This window comes from Nicotiana attenuata, unplaced genomic scaffold (genome assembly GCF_001879085.1).
Source record: "Nicotiana attenuata strain UT unplaced genomic scaffold, NIATTr2, whole genome shotgun sequence".
Lineage (NCBI taxonomy): Eukaryota > Viridiplantae > Streptophyta > Magnoliopsida > Solanales > Solanaceae > Nicotiana > Nicotiana attenuata.
This window is the reverse complement of record NW_017671487.1, coordinates 25,514-43,928: the sequence shown is the minus strand read 5'-3', so window position 1 is coordinate 43,928 and position 18,415 is coordinate 25,514.

Here is an 18,415-nt window from a genome sequence, read left to right as displayed (position 1 = left end):
CAAGGATGTTATCTCTTGAGCTCTTTGTAATTTGTGTTGAGTACAGCGTGTGTGATTTTCAACGTTCACCACCAACGTTTACAGGGTTGGTTTTCACTCGCTCACCAACAACGACCCTTTGGTTTTCACTCGCTCACCAAAGAAACGAACAATGACACAACCTCTCCGGACACACTGCCTCTCCAATTTTTCTGTCTCTCTTCTCTCTTTTGTGTACACAGTAAATCTACTAAAGTGAATTACAATGCTTGTTAAGAGTAGAATAAAGAACTTGTAGTTGGATAGACAATTGTATAGAAGGTTGCGTATCTTCTTCTTTCCTAGGCTCTCGTTTTTATAGACTTCAATGGCTTCTGACGTTGGGCTTGATCTTGCTGATCCCTTGATTTATTCAATCAGAATATTTTCTCCTTTGATTGAGTAGATACCAACCTAACTTCCTGATGAAGTGTCTTGTTGATGGACTCAAATATATTACCAATTTGCTAATATTCTGGACTCCATGCCTTAAGCTCATTTGATTTCTTTCCTTGTGAAGTAGCCAATATTATTGTGTATCCATAAAATGAGATCTTCCCATTTGAAGTGTTGTCAATAAATGCACCAGTATATATTGAATCTTCCTTCCTTGAAAGAGCTTGGTGATTCTCTGCCTTTGATCTTGGAGATATAATTTCTTACTATAATATTGTAGTAAGAATATTCCATACGTAGTAGATCTTGTCCAAAACTTTAGGGAGCATTCTTCCATAATTCACAAGGTTCTTTTAGTAGGTCTTGAAAAATAATCTCTTTCCATAAGATAGATTTTACTATACCCATAATATATTTTCTTTCCATAGAAAATATATTCTTCTCCCATTATATTGAAAATATTCCTTTCTTGATCTTGGAAAATAATATCTTTCCATAATATAAATTGTACTACATCCATAATATATTTTCTTTCCATAGAAAATATATTCTTCCTTGGTCTTGTAGTATCTTTTCCATGTAGTATCTTCCTTCCATAAAATAATAGATCTTCTCCATGATTTTAGCAACTTTCCTTTGAAGAGCTTTCCATCCATAAGTTCCATAGATTTTTCTTCTGATATTGTAGTAAGCCATTCAATATTTGAAATTTCACTTTCAAATATTATTCCTTCTAGATTAAATCTCTGAAAATAATCTTCCTTGATGAATTCTTCACATGATATTCTCTTTCCCCTATTTGTTTGGATCTTCACCAGCAATTTCTTTCCTGTACAAGAATAAGATTACCACAAGTAAATGCTCTTTGATTAATAGTTATTTTGGTTTCTTCAAAGTATTACGTATTAATTTTGATGATAACATCGTGAAGACGAGGCCAGCCAACTAACTCAACTCGTCTTTTCAAAAGTAGTTAACCATAATTAAACAGCTTAAATATGACTTAATAGTATTAATTAGCGGAAATAGAACCCAACACAGCCCTAATCGGGGTGTCACAAGTCACGAGCATCTATAAGAATGTAATTACAATTACAAGTCTAGAAATACACTGAACAGGAATAATGAAGAACATAGAAAGAAACGGTGCTGCGAACGCTGGCAGACACCTCGCTAGACTACTACAGCTCTGCCTCCAAACAGCCAATACCCGCTACCGGGTGAATAAATACCTGCAACTGCACACGAGGTGCAGGGAGTAAAGTGAGTACTCCAACTCAGTGAGTAATAAAGGTAAATAACAACTGAGCAGTAAGAAATCACGTAAGGCAACCAACATGCTATATAGAAGCAGGGTACAATCCTTTGAGAAAACAGTGAAGCTGTGAAATCTTTAGAAATATATTGGCTCAGTTTAAATCTCTTTCGAAAATGATCTTTTCAACAGTTACGAAACGATTTCAAAACAGTTAGTGCTGATAAGCACAGAAAAAAATTCGCCCCTCGGGCACAAATACCGTAGTATAACAGGTAAAAAGGCAAGTAATTATGCAAGATGAGCACGTAAAAGTTGGCCCCTCGGGCAATATCTCAAAACAGTACCAGCCCCTCGGGCTCACTCTCAGAAACACTCTCAGCCCCTCGGGCTCTCTCTCTCAGATCACTCTCAGAACAGTATCATATAGTAACCTCTGCGGCGTGCAGCCCGATCCACATCTCGCTGCGGCGTGCAGCCCGATCCATATATCGTCGACGGCGCTCACTGGGGGTGTGCAAACTCCGAGAGGGGCCCCTTACGGTCCAGCGCAATATCAAGCCACCTCGTGGCAAATAACATAAGGCCTGAAAGCCTTCTCACATCACTCACAAGGCCTGAAAGCCTCCTCACATCACTCACAAGGCCTGAAAGCCTCCTCACATCACTCACAAGGCCTGAAAGCCTCCTCACATCACTCACGAGGCCTGAAAGCCTCCTCACATCACTCACAAGGCCTGGAAGCCTCCTCACATCACTCAACATATCCTCACATATGGCCCTCGGCCTCACTCAGTCCAGAAAACATCATAAGCCCCTCGGGTATCAATAAAATAGTAGTGCTCAGCCCAAACAACAGTGGAAATATCATTTAAGTCTCAAAGTTCAATTAAAGCGGCTGAGTTTGTAAAACAGTATAATCAACAGGACTGAGTTCAAGTAGTATATCAAAATAGAGAGGAAACAGTGATAAACCCCGAAGGGTTCAGATAATTGGCACGAAGCCCAAATATGGCAATCAGCCCAAATCATGATAATAACAAATAAGTTTCAGTCAAATACGCGGTAAAATCATCAATCGGGACGGACCAAGTCACAATCCCCCAACGGTGCTCTACCCCACGCTCGATATCCGGCGTGCAAGTCACCTCAATATAGCACTACGGTGTGCAATCCGGGGTTTCAAACCCTCAGGATATCATTTACAATCATTACTCACCTCGAACCGGCGAAATCTCTAGCTCGCGACGCCTTTGCCCCTCAAATCGGCCTCCACGCGCGTCGAATCTATCCAAAACCAGAACGAATACGTCACAATATGCCAATGGGACAATACCCAATCGAAAACAGTCAAAAATTATTAAAAATATCGAAATTGGCAAAACCCAAGCCCCGGGCCCACTTCTCGAAACTCAGAAATTTTCGCATCAACGGGTTCCTTATCTCCTCACGAGTTTATACATACCAAAAGTACTAATTTCTGATAATATTTCGACCCTCAAATCCTCAAATATATCCAAGAGGGTTTTCAAATTTTTCCAACTTAAAATCACTAATTACATGTTAAAAATAACAATGGATTCGGGTAATCTAACCAAAATTGAGTTAAGAACACTTACCCCGATGTTTTTCTTGAAAATATCTCGAAAAATCGCCTCACCCGAGCTCCCTTGGTCCAAAAATGGAAGAGTGAGACGAGTATGGACTTTATTCTGCTGCCCAGGGATTTGTTCTTCGCGTTCGCGGTCCTCCTTTCGCGTTCGCGAAGAAAAAAATTTCCAAAAGTCATTTTTCAAACTCTTCTCGGACAGCCTCTAGTACAATGGCAATAACTTTTGCTTCAGATGTCCAAATAACTATTATAATATGTTTCTGCAAACTAGATTCAAAGAGCTACAACTTTTGTTCTTGAATCATCTCAAAATTCATTGTAGATTGAGAGATACGAGCCTCCGAAATAAGACCTGCGCAACAGAATTTCTTCTTCTTCGCGAACGCGAGTCGCTCTTCGCGAACGCGAAGAACAAAATCCCAGAAGCCAAATCCTTCTTCGCGAACGCGAGGGGACCCTCGCGGACACGAAGAACAATACCAGATACCCGCTTCAGCTATTGCAAAACAGCCCAAAATGATCTGAAACCACCCCGAAACACACCCGAGGCCCTCGGGACCTCAACCAAACACGCCAACATATCCCATAACATTATTCAAACTTGTTCCAACCTTCGGAACGCTCAAAACAACATTAAAACACCAAATTTGCATCGGATTCAAGCCTAAGAATTTCAAGAACTTCCAAATTCCGTTTTTGATCAAAAATCCAACCAAACCACGTCCGAATGACCTGAAATTTTGCACACACATCCCAAATCACCTAACAAAGCTACTGCAACTCTCGGAATTCCATTCCGACCCTCGGATCAAAATCTCACCTATCAACCGGAAATCGCCAAAATACTAACTTCGCCAATTCAAGCCTAATTCTACACCGGACGTCCAAAATCAATTTCGATCACGCTCCTAAGTCACAAATAACCTAACGAAGCTAACCAAATCATAGAATCTACGATCCGAGATCATATACAAATAAGTCAACCCTTGGTCAAACCTTTCAAATTCGAAGCTTTCAACAGAGACTGTTCCTTCAAATTCATCCCGATTCTCCTGAAAACCAAAACCAACGATCTACATCAGTCATAATACATTACACGGGGCAAGTCATGCCCGGGAACTGGAGATCAAAGTGCAAAAGCTCAAAACGACCGGTCGGGTCGTTACAATTGATAATTTATTCAGTTGGCATAATTGGTTTAGCCATATTAATTTAAGCATCATGTGCAAAAATAAACGAGAATTCACATGGGTAAATATTAAAGAACTAGAAAGTTCTTTACGAATTCTCTTATAATTTGTGTTCTCATTAATTAATTGACCAACTAAAATTGGGATTGAATCCCATGAATGCTGAAAATATCAAAGGTGAATATGGGCCCATTCACCTGCCATGTATACCACATAAGATGCATCTATGAGATGGTTACATGTGCAATTATTATTAACTCGCAACATGGCCGGTGTGTGCGAGGTAACTTGCTCAATAATTTAATTTCGAGCATAATTTCCAGATTTCCTATTCAAGATAGTTTATCTTGATAAGTTGGTTTACATCATAGTTGGTTTAGCAAAATGATTTATTGAGTGCCTCCACTTAATAGCTAAACTATTGCTTATGAGAATAAAGTTATCTATATCAGTTTGATATAGGTTATATACGAAAGTATATTACATTCTCCCCTCACAAGTGGTTTCAGGGTCAGAAACCTAATAAATCCATCTCATTATTATTGATGTGCGGTGTATATTTTGATTAACACCATAACGCACAAAGATGGATTCTCAAAGTTGAGGAAACAAGTTAGTTTTTCTAACATGAGGGGGAGACAAGATACAAGAGTTGAGAAAACGTTACATGGAATGAATTATCATTTATACATCTAGATCCCCGAATAAACTAATATGAACTTGAAGTTCATAAAAGGATAATTCATGTGCAATTTATTGCAAAGCATGCCAGACGCATTTGCTGACCCAAAAAAAGTAACTATATTCTCACTGAAAATGCTCCTATTAGAATAAGTCCTAGAAGGACAAAGTCTATAGTACGCTTAAAGCATATAGACAAATCGGTTTCAAATAAACTTCTTGATAAAGAAGATGAGAAAATGATCAAAATAAAGGAGGCAAGTGATCTAGAAGATCACATGACATAACACTTCATAAAATCTCATGAGAGATTCAGGTACCTGAATATATGAATGAAGAGATCTCTATGTTATGTCTATATGAAAATAAGGAGCTTGGAACCGATATAAAATATTTGTCGACGACATAGATAATATCGCTAAATATATATGAGGATCTTAAGTCTGGAGAAACAATTCAAGTAGAATTTGTTTTCTTATGAAAGACATAAAGTCAATGGTATGTGCAATCAGTTTTCAACATCTTATATGTCTGGCATGACATGAAAACATGATGAATCTAAAGTCTATTTGTGACGACCCAAAGGGGTCATCACCGGATTTCTTCCTATTTCCGTGCTTTCGAGGCCTTGAAAACCTCGCTTTTAGTTGCCTCGATTTGCGTGCGCAGTCCAGGAGCGAAGCCGGAAAGCTTTTATGTTGAAATATGTGAACCTTGTGAAAAATTTGAAGAATTTTGATATTAATATTGCTAAAGTNCCGGATTTCCCACGGCGGTCCCGGAGGGTCCGTAGAAAAATATGAGACTCGGGCATATGCCCGGAGTCGAATTTCGAGGTCGAGAGCTCGAGAAATGAATTTTTCTGTGAAATTGTTTTTCTGAAATTCTTAAGGAAAATGGAAATGAAATTGATTAAAAGACTATGGTATCGGGCTCGTATTTTGGTTCCGACGCCCGGTACAAGTCTTAAATATGTGTTAAGCACTTTCTGTAAAGTTTGGTCGGAATCGGACGTCATTTGACGTGTTTCGGACCTAAATATCTAAAGTTAGAAGTTTAAGAAGTTTGAAATGAAAATGATGATTTTGAGGCTTGATTCATGGATTTTGATGTTACTTAGGTGATTTGATCGCACGGTTAAGTTCGTAGGATGTTGTTGAGTTAGTCCATGTGTTGGGTTAGGAGCCCCGAGGGCTCGGGTGTGATTCGGATGTATTTTGGGATGGTTTTAGCCTTAGGAATGCTGCAGAAAACTGTCGTTGCTGGTGTCTGCGATCGCATACATTCTTCTGCGATCGCGTAGGATTAATTGATCAGGCCCATTTTCTGTTCTATGCGATTGCATGAACTCCTCTGCGATCGCGTACCTTAGCCCCTTCATTCTTTGCGATCGCATTAAGCTTCCGCGATCGCGTTTCATTAAACCAACCCCGGTATGCATAGCCCCTTTTCTTCTATGCGTTTGCATGACCCATTCTGCGATCGCAGTGGTCAATTTTCCCTTCCCCTATGCGATCGCAAGCCTCCTTCTGTGATCGCATAGAGTAAATACGCCCAGTTATATTTTTATGTCCAGAACAGTAGCAGCACGGGATTTCTCACTTTTTTTCACACGAGCTCTTCTCTTAAACCCTCCATAGACGAAATTCAAGCTCTCCTTCCTCCATAACTCTTTGGGTAAGTAATCTTAACATCATTCCTCATTATTTCTTCATCTAATTACTAATTTCCTAGCCCTAAATCATGAAATCAAAGTAGAAATTAAGGGTTATGGGTAGAGTTAGGGTTTTGAGAATTTTGGGTGATTCAACCTCAATTTGGGGTCGAATNAGCAGTCATTTCCCATTGAGAGGCTGTACTAGAATTGACATCAGCCTGTGATGCTTTGGCAGTATAACAACATGATGCAAGGCACAAGATATTCACTTGAGCATTTAGTGATATTCTCTCAAGCATTAAAAGAGTTAATCCAGCATTGAAGTCACAAGTGTGTCAAGAACAAGAAGACAACTCCATTAAAGGATCAGTTTCACAATGAGTCTATGTGTATCCATAGTTGAGTTGTAATCGTGTTATTTGCTCTTCATTGTAACTCCTATCTTGCTTTCTTCGAACTGTGTTTTAGGAAACCCAAAAATCACAAGCCTTCTAAGTTTGTGTTGTGACTAGAGTTAGCCATAAGTTAAAGTCTGTGTAACTAGTTATTGACAAAGTGGCTTGTGGTAAGTGTACTACAAGTTAGTTGAGTTAAAGTCTTTGTAATAGACTCATTACAAAGTGGCTTGTAATAGTGTGATTACAAGTTAGTAAAGTTGAAAGCCTACAAGTGTAGGTCGTAGTTTTTGTCCCCTTGAGTGGGATTTTTCCATGTAAAAATCCCGTGTCTCTTTTACTTACTGCTTCCTAGTATTCTTAGTGGAAAGTCGTAGAGACCAGGTGCTCTATAATTTGGTGGACTCATATAAACTAACAATTGGTATCAGAGCAGGTTCTTTATAAAAGGTTAACACCTAGAAAGGATCTCAATGGCTGCTCCACCCAACCTTGAGGAAGGACAATCAACCTACAGACCTCCTAGATTCAATGGTCAGTACTATGGCTGGTGGAAGACTCCTATGTATGATTTTATAATGGCCGAAGACTCAGAACTATGGGACATCATCTATGATGGTCCACATGTTCCTATGAAGAATCTTGGAGAAACTGGACCAATGGTGCCGAAAGACAAAAAATAGTACAGTGATATTGACAGAAAAGCCGTAGAAAAGAACTATCGTGCCAAGAAAATCTTGGTATGTGGTATAGGACCTGATGAGTACAATAGAGTCTCATCTTGTGATTCCGCCAAAGAAATAGGGGAAGCATTGCAAACCGCACACGAAGGAACTACTCAGGTTAAGCAGTCCAAGATTGACATGCTCACCACTGAGTATGAGCTCTTCAGAATGAAGTACGATGAGTCTATACAATATATGCACACTAGATTCACATCCATCATAAATGAACTTCATTCACTTGGAGATGTTCTTCCCAGAAACAAGCTTGTAAGGAAAATTCTCAGTGTTCTACCTGGCTCCTAGGAGAGTAAGGTGAATGCCATCACTGAAGCTAAAGATCTACAAACTCTAACTATGGATGAGCTAATTGGTAATCTAAAGACATACGAGATGAAAAGAAAGAAAGACAGTAAAAGGAGAGAGCCAAAGAAGGAAAAGAATCTGGTGCTCAAGGCTGAAAACAGTGACCCAAGTGAAGAAGATGGTTCGAAGAAATTGTGGTATACCAAAGAGGGGCAGTTCAAGTAAAGCAAGGAACAATGATCTCTGTCACAAGTGCGGAAAGCCAGGGCATTTCATCAAAGACTGTCCACTTCTGAAACAGGAGCAATACAAATAAAACCCTGATAAAGCAGCGAAAAGGAACCTGGTGCCAAACAAACGACTCAGTCAAAAAAGTGCAGCTGACAATATTGTGAAGCAGGCTCTTGCTGCTTGGGGAGACTCCTCCAACGAATCAGAAAGAGAACCAGATGCAGAAAACAGCTCCATGATGGCAGTAGAAACTGAAGCAACCAAATATGACTCACTATTTGCACTGATGGCTCAGTCTGACGATGATGAAGAGGATGAAGACGATGAGGTAAATTTCAGGGATGTTTAGAGAAATCTAAAATCCTACTCTTCTAAGAAGTTAAGGCCATTAGCAAATGTTCTAATTGATGCATATTATAGTCTTATTAACAATAAGGAGATCTTGACCATAGAGCTAGGAGATGCTGAACAATCTAGAGATGACCTGGTGGTCTATGTAGTGGATATAAATGAAACCATAGCTAATCTTGAAAAAGAAAAGGAGGCTTTGAATGAAAAAATGAGTAGTGTAGAAAATGAGAGAGATGACTTGATGGTAGTGGTTGCTGATTTGAAGGAAACCATAGAAGGCTTTAGCAATGAAAAACACACTCTAGAAGAGAAAATTGTAACTACTAAGCAAGAGAGGGATGACTTTTTAGTGATAATCACTGACCTAGAGGAAAATATTGAGAGACTCAAATCAGAACTTAGGCCTGCAAGTATTGAGAAAGGGAAAGAAGTAGCCAGTGAGTCATACATCAAGCTTGAAATGGAATTGAATGATGTTAAAACTAGTCTATGTGGTGAACTTGAGAAAAATAGGCAGCTTCAAGCTGAACTAAAAAAAGTAAAAATGGATCTTGAGAACTCTCTCAAGTGGACCTGGTCCTCCGATGCTGTCACTGCCATGTACTTCAACAATAGTGGAAACAGGTAGGAAATTGGGTTTCAAAAAGAGAGAACTCCTTACAACCCTCACAGCAAGTATGTCACAGTTCCTGATAATTGGCTTTGTACCCATTGTGGGAACAATGGGCACTTCAGAAAAACAAATTGTTTTCTGAAAAAGTGACTACTAAAAAGGGGCCAGGTACCACTCGCAAAAATTGCATATTGCCTGCATGGACTAGAAAGGCTCTTATCCACTCTTTTCCTCATTACAAGGGACCCAAACTAATTTGGGTTCCTAAATCTAACCCATAATTTAGATGTGCAAGGAATAGTGAGAGGAAACGGACTACAATAGATCATGGACAGTGGATGCTCAAAGCACATGACTGGAGACACCATGGATTTTCTCTCACTGAAAGCCCTGCAAGGAGGGGATGTACCCTTTGGAAATGGAAAGAAGGGGTACATTCTAGGTATCGGGAAGAAAACAAGGTAGAAGTTCGTATCTAAGCTGGTGATATGAGTTGCTTGAATGCAGTTGATAATTATTCGAAGACTTGTTATAAAGGATTGGGGGCATACAAGTTTCTCACTTCTGGATATATTGATGAAGAAGGACCTGGTCCATGGTCTGTCAAATTCAAAGTTCAAAAAACACAAAGTATGCAATTCCTATGAGAATACTGAGCAGGAGTGAAAAGAGGTATATCTTTGTGATTGTGGATGATTACTCAAGATTCACTTGGACACTGTTTCTGAGGACAAAAGATGAGACTCAGAGGTATTTGTGACCTTTGTCAAGAAAAATACAAGTGAAGATGGGATTGAAAGTAGCTTACTTCAGATCTGACCCTGGAACAAAATTTGACTACGTAAGGACTCCTTAGCAAAATGGTGTTGTTGAAAGAAAGAACAAAACTCTAGAAAACATGGCACGGATAATGCTCACTGTCAGTGGAATAACAAAAATTTTCTGGCAAAGGCATTAAACACTGCGTGCTACTTGATGAACAGGTGCATGATCAGATCTCTCCTGAACAAAACCCTCTATGAGTTGCTGACTGGAAGGAAACTCAAGCTGACTCACCTAAGAACATTTGGGTGCAAATGCTATATTCTCAATAATGGAAAAGAACAGCTTGGTAAATTTGATACCAAGAATGATGAAGGAATATTTCTGGGGCATTATTCCTAAAGCAAAGCTTACAAGATATACAACAAGCGGACACAATATATGGAAGAAAGTGGTCATGAGCTATTCAACAAGACTCTTTCTTTTAACAAAGAAGGAAACAGTAATGATCAAGATAATGAACCACTTTTGGTTCCTGGGAGATATCTGGTGTTTCAAATGGCAAGGGTAATATGATGAGTCAGATGAAGGAGACAGGTAAAGACAATGAAAATTTTTCCTTCATTTCTCAAAAGGAATCTGGTACTTCAATTATTATCAACTAAAGCTGAAGAAAGAGTTGGAGATGTAGTGCAAGAGACTTCACAAGTAGCAGAACAAGAAGTGCAGGGAAACACACTCAGTTCCTCTACTAATTAAAATCTCAGCTCCCATGAGGAAATGCACCATTTTGAAGGAAACAAAGTCACCTGGCGGTCAAGAAGAGCACATCTGGAATGACTCATTCGATTGGATCATCTCATGGGATATGAGGAAATACAACCCAGCGTTTCTCTCAACAGCTGAAGCAGACGCTCTTAACTTGGAAAATAACCCGGTCCATCAAGAGGATCAAACTCATTGATGTCTACATTTGTCTCAAAAATAATGTAAGGGGGACTTATCTGTATGAGACCTTGCTGCACAAGAAATCAAGTTGCAGATGTCTTTACCAAAGGCATTGAGCGAGGAACATTGTGAAAGAAACAGGATAAATCTGGGGATGTTGAAGCTTAATTGAGAACCGAATACCTCATCAATTGGCTATGAAAATCTCTTTCAAGTAAAACTAGCTAAAGTGCTTTCTGGCCAAGCCTAACTCACATCGATACCGTTGCAGGTAAACAGCATGAAGATCATAGAAGCTAAAGGTACAATGATGAACTGTGAAAGAAGAGCTGCTAAAATCTTTTTCAAAAAACCGTCCGAGCATCAGGTTCCTATACCACAGGTTAGTAGTAATGTGTTGGCTTGAATGCTTTCCGAAAAGGATTAACAAAATTAATTCAACTGCCACATCATCCGACTTTTCAAAGTCTGTATGTCATGTCTTGTCTTTCAAATCCCTTCACCTCCTCTGCACGATAACATTTTCCCACAAACCTACCGCCGTTTTCAAAACTCTTCAGAACCCTTTTCTCTCTCTTCTCATCCTTAGATCTTCTTCCCATAAAACTCTCTTTCTTTCTCACAGCAAGTCATGAACCTTCATCTCTTGTGTATCCCTGTGATCCTCTCTTCATTTCTTCTTCATTTAACTTCCTTACCAAATCCTCCTACAATGGCAATCGAATGATCGCTTCCTTCTTCCACCATTAACACCACTCTCACTCTCTCATCATCCTTAAAATCATCACCAGACATTCGCTCTTCCACTTTTCCCAATGCTACTGCACCCATACCTAGTCCCTCCTCACTTCCTATTATTTTTCCTTCTCTATCAAACACTGTTTTCCTTCCATGTGTTTAAAACTCCATGTATTCTCATTCTTCTGATCTCACCAAAGAACACTCAGCAAGTGTTCCCTCTCAGGTGTCAGAGGTCTCTGAGGATGATCCTAATCAGTATCTGAACTCCTCCATTTTGGACTTAGTGTCTCTCACAGAGTCACCGGAAAAGGAAGCTGTGCACAATATCATGGCTATTGCTGCTGAGAGTCTGTTGAATGAAGGAGCCTATCCTTTATCTGAGTATCATGGGGAAGAAACACCATTCCTAGGCGATGAAAGAACCACGGTACTCTTCGAGTCTCTTGTCCATGAAACAGTCACAGAAAAACCTGTTGGAGGACCTGATTCTCTTTCAGATAAATCAACTCAGGAACCTCTTGTTTATCCTAAACCCTTAGAATCCTCTTCCAAGTCACCCACTTCCAGGTTGCAGCAGAAAGAGGCTTTCGAGTCTACCTTGCAGAAAGGTAAGAGGATTGTCAAAACAAAAAGAAAGAGGTCGATGAAACAAGGGGAGTCTGTGACTAACAAAAGTATTCCAGTGGCTGAGGTTGACAAGGATTCTCTAGAGGAGCTTGGTTCCCTACTAAAATGATCTATAAAAATCCAGAAGTCTGTGGATGGAGCTTCCGATGACGTTATTGAAAAACAAAGTGAAACATCCGTGAAGGGTAGTAGTAAGTCTAAGAAGAGTGTAGTTGAGCAAGGTATGTCTGAAGGAGATACCGTGGGGTTTGTAAGTTGGAAAGGGAAATCGGTTGAAGACTCTAGAAAATGAAAACGGGAAACTGTAGGGGAACCTGGTTCTCTGAAGACCATACCTAGTGACAGTGGTCTTTGGCAGGAGAGATTGAGAACTCAGAAAGTCTTGTGAGGTCGTATGTTTGATCCGGCAATCTCAGAGATGGCAAGTATGAGGCCAATTTTGGAGATAGTGTAATTTCAGCAATGGGAGCACTTGCTTCAGGAGAATATGCCTATAGTGTACGAAGATGTAGTACAAAATTTCTACGCATCTCTCTTCACTGTTGAGGGGAATCACATCTGTGTGCTAGTAAATGGAGTAAACATTGTACTTGATGCTTCAGCATTAGGGAAGGTTCTCCAAATTCCATGTGAAGGAATGTCCTCAGTCAAAGGTGTCTGTGGTGCTAATTTTAGGAGAGCTATCATGAAAGATCAAGCTCTTCAGCAGGGGAACATGTACATAAGAAAGTGCTACTTCTTGAGTATCAGCTTCTCTTTGAGCTGGTTAATAAGGTGCTTTTACCTCGCTCTGAGAGGCGGTCTATTGCTATAAAGTCTGATATGGTTCTAATGGAAGCTCTTGATGAGTTTGTCCCGATCAACCTGCCAGCAATCATGATAGATCATACGCAAAAGGTGGCAAACTTTAAAGGTGGGAATCATGGGCTTCCATATGGATTTCTCCTCACTCAAGTGTTTAAGTTTTATAAGGTTCCCTTGGGTAATCCCAGAGTGGTCACACGCAAGCAAACCTTCTCTAAAACTACTCTGGAAGAATGTGAATGTGTAGAAAAGGTTGGTGGAAATATTTCGACTATTTCTCAGCTGATCAATGCTCAAAATGCTGCTTCTGAAGAGATTAGACGATTGAGGGCTCAAAACGCCATAGTAGAAACTCAGCTCAGTCAAGATGTTAAAGGACATGGTCTCATTAATTCCACAAATGAAGAAGTTGACCACTTGACAAAAGAAAATGATAAGCTTCGCGCACAACTGCTTGAGGAGCAGCTGTCTGCAAATGCCCGACTGGACCTGGTTCTCAAGACACTTGCTGCTCTCCTCCCCCAGTCTCCCTCTTCTAGTGCTCCTTAGATTCGTCCTAGTGACCAGTTATCTTACGTTATGATGTTTTGTGGCTGTTGTTCTATTTTTGTTTATCCTTTTGCTGATGGCATGCTGGATTTCACTATTACTGCTCCTGTTTTGCTCAGTCCATTGTCCATATCAATGAAACAGCTCCTGTTTTTGCTTGTACATTGTTGTTTTCCTTTGGCTTCTCTTTTCTGTCATATTGTGTGCACATATGTGGCATGGGTTGGCTGTGCTGGACTTCTTTATGATGTTTGCCTGCTTGTATATTTTTAATGATGCCAAAAGGGGGAAGATTGTGTAGTGTGGGGGCCTAATCAAGGGGGAATCAAAAGCAAAAGGCCAGGGGGAACTTGGTGACCAATTGATTGAAACAGGGGATCTGATTGAGGAGAAACTTTGGGTAGTTCCTGGTACCTCATCTAGTTATTTAGGGGAATCAAAAGCAAAAAGTCAGGGGGAACTTGGTGACCAATTGATTGAAACAGGGGATTTGGTTGACGAGAAACTTTGGGTAGTTCCTGGTATCTCATCTGGTTATTTATGCTCTAAATAGATACTATCAATGCTTAAGTTTGTCATCATCAAAAATGGGGAAATTGATGGGTTCTCAATGTCTTCACCTTATGTTTCTTGTGTTTTGATGATCTAACAAACTTACTGTTAAGAACCAAATATGGAACTTGACTCACTCGGTACACATTTTAAATGGACGAAGTTCAGTCTAAACTCCAGCTGATGAACTACTACAAAGAGGAATACGATAGGGACCTGATCCCTTGGTGCTCTCTGACAGAAGTACAAGTCAACAACTGGAACGCAATTGCAGAGAGTGACTGCCTGCTACTGTTCACGCGACAGTGCAGCAGTCATTTCCCATTGAAGAGGCTTGTACTAAGAATCGACATCATAGACACCATCCTTGTGATGTATTTGGCAGTATAACAACATGATGCAAGGCACAAGATATTCACTTGAGCATTTAGTGATATTCTCCCAAGCATTAAAAGAGTTAATCCACAAGTGTGTCAAGAACAAGAAGACAACTCCACTAAAAGATCAGTTTCACAATGAGTCTATGTGTATCCGTAGTTGAGTTGTAATCTTTTTATTCGCTCTTCATTGTGACTCCTATCTTGCTTTCTTAGAAGTTGTGTTTTAGGAAACCCAAAAATTACAAACCTTCTAAGTTTGTGTTGTGACTAGAGTTAGTCATAAGTTAAAGTCTTTGTAACTAGTTAGTGACAAAGTGGCTTGTGGTAAGTGTACTACAAGTTAGTTGAGTTAAAGTCTTTGTAATAGAGTAATTACAAAGTGGCTTGTAATAGTGTGATTACAAATTAGTGAAGTTGAAAGCCTACAAGTGTAGATCGTGGTTTTTGTCCCCTTGAGTGAGATTTTTCCACGTAAAAATCCCGTGTCTCTTTTACTTACTGCTTCCTAGTATTCTTAGTGGAAAGTCATAGAGGACCAGGTGCTCTATAATTTGGTGGACTCATATAAATTAACAAATGTCCTCTGTGAATTTCACCAGGAGCGGGGTCATAAACTGAGGACTGCATAGCTCTACGGCAAGTGGCAGTAAAAATGCTGAACCAAGGGCACCTGAGGGAACTAATGAGCGACCGAGGATGAGCCAACTTCGGTCGCGGACGTGAACAGCACCAAGGACCTCCAAAGACACCCTCCCCCGCTCGTACAATCCAAATGATCGTCAGCAGAGGCGACGAGGCAGCGATCAACCATGTGAAATTCACCACTACACACAAACTCAAGCGGTCGATCACTCATGAACGGTATGATGACCTTGAAGACAGTATCATCTTCGATAAGTCGGATACCGACGGTTTGACTTTCCCTCGTTTCGATGCTCTTGGTATTACTTTACGTATTTCAGATACCAATGTGAAAGAATAATGGTAGACGACGGAAGCAGCGCGTATATTATCCACCCTCGGGTCCTCGTACAGATGAGACTCGAGGACAAGATAGTACCGCATTGCATAACACTAACGGGTTTTAATAATGCAGTTGAGAGAACTTCTGGAGAAATAGCGCTACCCGTTCTAGCCGAGGGAGTCACCCTAGAAACAACGTTTCATATCATGGACCAAGACACATCCTACAACGCCATCATAGGACGGCCATGGATACATGACTTGAGGGCTATACCGTCAAGCCTATATCAAGTAATCAAGTTCCCTACCCCATGGGGAATATTCTGCATCCGAGGCGAACAACGCACTACTCAAGAATGCTATCGTATCGCCCAGGATTGCACGTACACCCAACAACTAAAAGGAGCAAACGCGAAAGCATAGCAATTAACAATGTCGGGAACCAAATCCGACGTACAGACAGACGTCATCAAGGATCCCGACATCGTGGAAGCCGCTGAGTCAACGATAGAAGATCTCGATCCTGTCCAACTAGACAATAGCGACAGCACCAAAAAGGCTTACATCGGGCACAAACTCTCAGAACCAGGTAAATTTCATAAATTCTTAATTGACAATGCCGGCTTGTTTGCCTTCTCCCATTCAAATATGTCGGGCACCCCGAAAGACATCGCTACGCACAAGTTGAATGTCGACCCGCTCTACCCACCTGTGCGACAAATAAGGAGAAAATTCAATGCCGCAATCAACGAGGCCATCAGCGATGAAGTAGATAAGCTGCTCGCTAACGGTTCTATCCGAGAGTCAAAATATCCCCAATGGGTCGCCAATGTGGTCATGATAAAGAAGAAAAACGGGAAATGGCGGATGTGTGTAGATTTCACAAATCTAAATAAAGCATGCCCAAAAGACTCCTTTCCCATGCCTCACATCAACCAACTCATCGAAGCAACAGCAGGGCATGAACTGCTAAGCTTCTTGGACGCCTACTCGGGTTACAACCAAATCCTCATGGAGGAGGAGGACCAGGAGAAAACTACTTTCATCACCCATCAGGGAACGTACTATTACAAGTTCATGCCATTCAGGCTAAAGAACGCAGGGGCCACGTACTAAAGGTTGGTCACCAAGATGTTTAAAGACCAACTCGAAAAAACAATGGAAGTTTACATCGACGACATGTTGGTCAAATCAAAAAGGAAAGAAGACCACGTCGACCACCTTATAGAAGACTTCAATATATTAAGACGGTACGGTATGAAACTAAATCCCGAAAAATGCGCCTATGGCGTAATCTCAGGAAAATTTCTCGGTTTCTTGGTATCACGAAGAGGCATCGAAGTCAATCCAGACCAGATCAAGGCCATCGAAGGAATACCTGAAGTGTTAACCAGCAAAAATCAGGTGCAAAAGCTGACTGGCCGAATAGCTGCCCTTTCGAGATTCATCTCACGGTCATCCGACAGATGCCACAAGTTTTTCAATGTGCTGAAAAAAGACAACGGGCTCCAGTGGAATTCAGAATGCATCGAGGCCCTGAGAGAACTAAAGACATACTTGTCCTCACCCCTACTACTCGCCAAAGCAGAACCTAGCGAATGCCTCCTAATCTACCTGGTCGTTTCAGAAGTCGCGCTAAGCATAGTGTTGGTCCGCAAAAACAAAGGTACGCAATCTACGATTTATTATATCAGCAAAAGCCTGGTCAATGCCGAAACGAGGTATCCCCACCTCAAGAAACTAGCTCTGGCACTGGTCATAGCTTCACGAAAGCTTAGACCATATTTTCAATGCCACCCCATATCGATAGTAACGACCTTCCCCCTTCGGACCATCCTGCATAAACCCGAATTGTCGGGAAGACTAGCCAAGTGGGCCATAGAATTGAGCGAGCACGATATAACATATCAGCCGCGGATAGAGATAAAATCGCAGGTACTCACCGACTTCAGTGCCGAAATATTGTACGAGGTCGAGCAGGAAGCACTTCGTACCTCTCCAGGGTAACCCGACCTCTGGGTCCTTTACACCGACGGAGCATCTAATGCGTCGGGATCTAGACTAGGACTCGTACTTGAAGTCCTAATAGGCAAAGTTATTCGCCAATCTACTTACGTAATTTAGCTAGTCGTGTTCATCCCATTCTTGGTCTTCTAAATATTGAATTTCTGAATGTAATTCTTCTAGATAATAATCTCTTTTGTTTCTTTTGCTTTTGCAGGTGGTCCCCACCCGAATAGTAATTTGCTCATTATCTGTTCGTTTGTATTTTTTTTGTTCTTTTTGTTTTTCTTTTGTTTTTTCGTCCATCTCTTTCTGGTTGTTTACAATTTCTATTCCCACATGGTGCCCTGAAATGACTAACAATGATGCCGAGTATGACGCCGTAATTGCAGGATTAAAGCTTGCCCTCAAATACGGAGCACGACGAGTCGTCCTAATATGCGACTCACAACTCGTCGTCAACCAAGTTATAGGGACTTTCCAAATCAAGGAACAAAGGCTACAGAAATATCGAGCAGAAATTCATAAACTACTGCCAGAATTCGATGAATGTCGACTCGACTAGATACCTCGGGCGCAAAATATCGAAGCAGATGGCCTTGCCAAACTGGCAGCAACAACCAAAAATATCACCAAGGAGAGAGTACATTCCATAAAT